The sequence below is a fragment of the Elaeis guineensis genome, chromosome 5 (genome assembly GCF_000442705.2).
Source record: "Elaeis guineensis isolate ETL-2024a chromosome 5, EG11, whole genome shotgun sequence".
Lineage (NCBI taxonomy): Eukaryota > Viridiplantae > Streptophyta > Magnoliopsida > Arecales > Arecaceae > Elaeis > Elaeis guineensis.
Window position 1 is genome coordinate 18,434,914 of NC_025997.2, and position 3,720 is coordinate 18,438,633.

The following is a 3,720-nucleotide window of genomic DNA, read 5'->3' on the forward strand; positions in this document are numbered from 1 at the left end:
AAAGCTGTAGAGCATATGGAGCAAGAAGAAGGAGTAGCAAATACTGAGTTTGTTAATAAAGAGATGTCTGATATAGATTGAAATAACAATATATATTAAAAAAATATTCAAAAATATTGGATTGGTTTTGCATCTGATACACAATCATCTATTGGCATGCAACTTGGTCAAGCAACAGGTCTTTCATCTTCTAGACAGCATATATCAAAGAGATCAAGGGGCACTATCGAAGATGATTCATTGGTGAAAGTCCTTTCAGATGAGCTGTCCAAGTTGGGATCATTCTTTCAAATGGCTGGAGATCATATGAAACACTTGGCTGGAGCATTTAATGTGGAAAGGGAGATGAGAATGAAAATATTTGATGAGATTCTTAAGATTGAGGGCTCACTCAAAATGAGAGGATGATGGTGGGGAGAAAAATTTTAAGTGATGTGCAGGAGACTGATTATTTTTTTAGTTTGTCAGAGGATTATAGACGTGCTTATGTTCTTTCTATATTGGGACGTGATCAGTAGAAAGTAGTTGCAGATGAAGCATTTTGGTTATGAGTCTAGTATCTGATATGGATTATTTTATATTTACTTGTTTTGATACTTAGGTTTATTTTGAAGTTATATTTTGATACTAATATACCAGTACTTGATGTGGGTTGTTTTATCGTTACTTATTTTGTTACTCATATTTATCTTGGAGTAGTATTTTGGTACTTATATACTAGTATTTGATGTGGGTTGTTTTATGTTTACTTATTTTGTTAGTTATGTTTATCTTGGTCTCATATTTTGGCATTTATATGTAATGAATTTTGTGATGAAGCTGTGAAGTATTTATGGGTGAGCTACTAAAAAAGTTTCAAATAACTTGACGCAGGATTTTACTTTTTATTCTTGCCATGGAGCTTATGATCTTTACGTTTCTTCACAACTGCTTCGTACCTTTTCTACTAACTCACAGAGCGAGTCAATACTTGTTTTACAAAGCCTCTGTGCTGATGATGCTATCTCGTTTCAAGCTGTTTCTATATACATCCACTGTCTACTATTTTACCATATTTAGTACTATCTCCAAGTTACATGCTTTTATAGTTGTACATTGATCATAGGACTTCATTGGGTGAAAGAACGTTGCAAGCCCTTTACTTGCCTATTCACTTTACAAGCATCAGTTCTCGGTTATCAAATAGTCACCTGCATTTCTGTTCTCAAATAATCTATTTTGGACTTTATATCTTCTATATTCAATTGGTACTATATTTTTGTTCACCCAGTTAGTTTTTGTCATCTTTGTAGTGTCAAAAATGTATCTTCTAACTACGTCATGTTGTTTCAATCTCTTAGTTTTGCTTCCTATAATGGGCTACTCTGTCGTTCTCATGGTAGTGTATTTTTATCACTCTATATTGTAGCTATGTTTCTTAGCATAAATAAAGTTTATGCATTACTATCCAAAGAAAAAAAACCACCACCCGATGGGCTGGTATTCGTTATAATTACATGGACTAGCAGGGGCATGCCAAAAAGAGGAAAATACTTCCACGTAATAACAGAGTGACCACGAGTCGATTGAAAAAACAATAATTCTTTTAATGATAAAGTTTTCATCTCAAATATCAAAATAAAATATATATTTATTAGAAGATAATTTTATTATGCTAGGATAATTTGGTATGAACTAAAAGCTTAGTTTGGTAAAAAAAAAATTGAGCTTTATAAATAAATCTTCAAATTTGACCTAAAAAGTATAAAGAATATTATGAAAAATAAGGATAAATTTTAGTAACTTATTCAAAAAAGTAATAATGCAAAAGAACATGGATAATGATTTTCAAAGTTACTTTCTCATACATAAAAGACCACAGGTAAATTATTTTTTATCTAAATATTATCTAAAAAATATTTACTCAAGAAAAATATAGTTTTCTAGGTAAATCTTTTATCTGCAAAAGAACAGGCCCTTAAGGTTATTAAAATTAATGGCTGGCTAAATAAAAATTCTAATAAAATTAGAATTTGGTAATGAATCTCAACACTCTCTCTCCTTACAAAGTCCATGCCAATAATATTGAATACGTTGATATCGTAAAATACTATGTCATAAAATGACTTGTCAAATCAAAACAACATAGCTTCTTTATTGGCTTGAATAATATTTTCTTCGCCAACTTATACTCTTCGATGCATGTCCTAGAGTCAACGCTATTTTCAAGCACCTCCCTTCAATGTTGACTCCATAGTCACTATTTTGAGGTTCCATTGAACATTCAACTTACGTCAATGACCATCAAGTTGCTAATTATATTCATCACTCACTATAGCATCAACCATCACTTGCATATATATGAAATCAGCAACAAAATTTCATCCATAATTGTGTACTTTTAATTGAGTAGCTCCAAATATTTGCACACAACTAGCACTTACACGGAATCAAATCCTCATGTATAGAGTTTTCTAACTATTCAAACTTTCGAGTAGATTCAAAATTAATTAATATACCAAAAGCATTGTCGAATACTAAGACATGATATAAGTAATTCACTCCAAGCATATTTTTTAGTTGCTTAATCTTTGAAGCTTCTTCAAAATTAGTCAGCTTTTCATCCTCATGACTCACAAAATCTCCAAAGAGACATCCATAACTTAAATAGCTGTATTATAAGACTTTTTGGATGATTTGATTCTTCAATATAGATCTTTATGATTGAATCGACTGTAACATCTTTTTACTCTTCTTGAGTAATTTCAGAATCAATTGGTTTTTTCATTGTAGTCTCTTCTAAACTTAATATGGTATTCATCTAATAGAGCTCCTCTTGATCCAGATTTTTTTCTATTTTAATTGATGCTTAAGTGGATCGACCTTATCATATTTTGAGTTTTCAAATCTTGGTTTGGTCTCTAATTGATCAAGCTCCCCTTGCTGCAAATCTTTATTTGTAAACAAACTATACAATTTGCACTTCGTTTGGATTATAGGAAAGCTTGAAACCAAAATCGACTTTCAAGCAAAATTTGTTTAAAAACATCTTGATTTCTCATCTTGCTAAATCTTGAGTGGATATCTATAAGAACATTCCATATTTTCTTTAATCCTGTATCCTAGATATGGAAATAATTCTCTCTGTTTATAGTAACTTTAAGAACTTATATTACTTTTTAGATTTTATATTTTACTTTTTTCTTGCAACATTATCATTAAAAATATCTATTGGTATTGCTCCTAATTCTTCCAAGATATCTCATAAATTTTGTATCATCAAAAATAATTTGACCATATTCTAACTTGGATAATTCGTGTGTCAACACATGATGACAAGTGGTAATAAAATTAGTTATGTTGATGCTGGTTAATTTGGCCATCATGATTCAAATATCGAATTATAATAGAATCCATATATTTACCTACATGTGCAACAAATTGTTGAAAACTTCAGAATTACATTGTATGATTACCTCTAAAATCACCAATAATAAAGTTGCCACTCTAAAACTACTCTCCAAATTAATTTAATTAAAGCTGTATACCACTTGAATACACTCTAGGGGTGGTACTTTATAATCAACCCGTCAATACGATCTATGAACGATCTGTTTTAAGTAGATTTGGATTTTAAATAGATCAACCTGTCTAGATATATTTATTAAATAGGTTGGATTTAGGTTTAGACCTTTGACCTGTTTATTAATTGGATCAGATCATAACATGATCTATTTAACC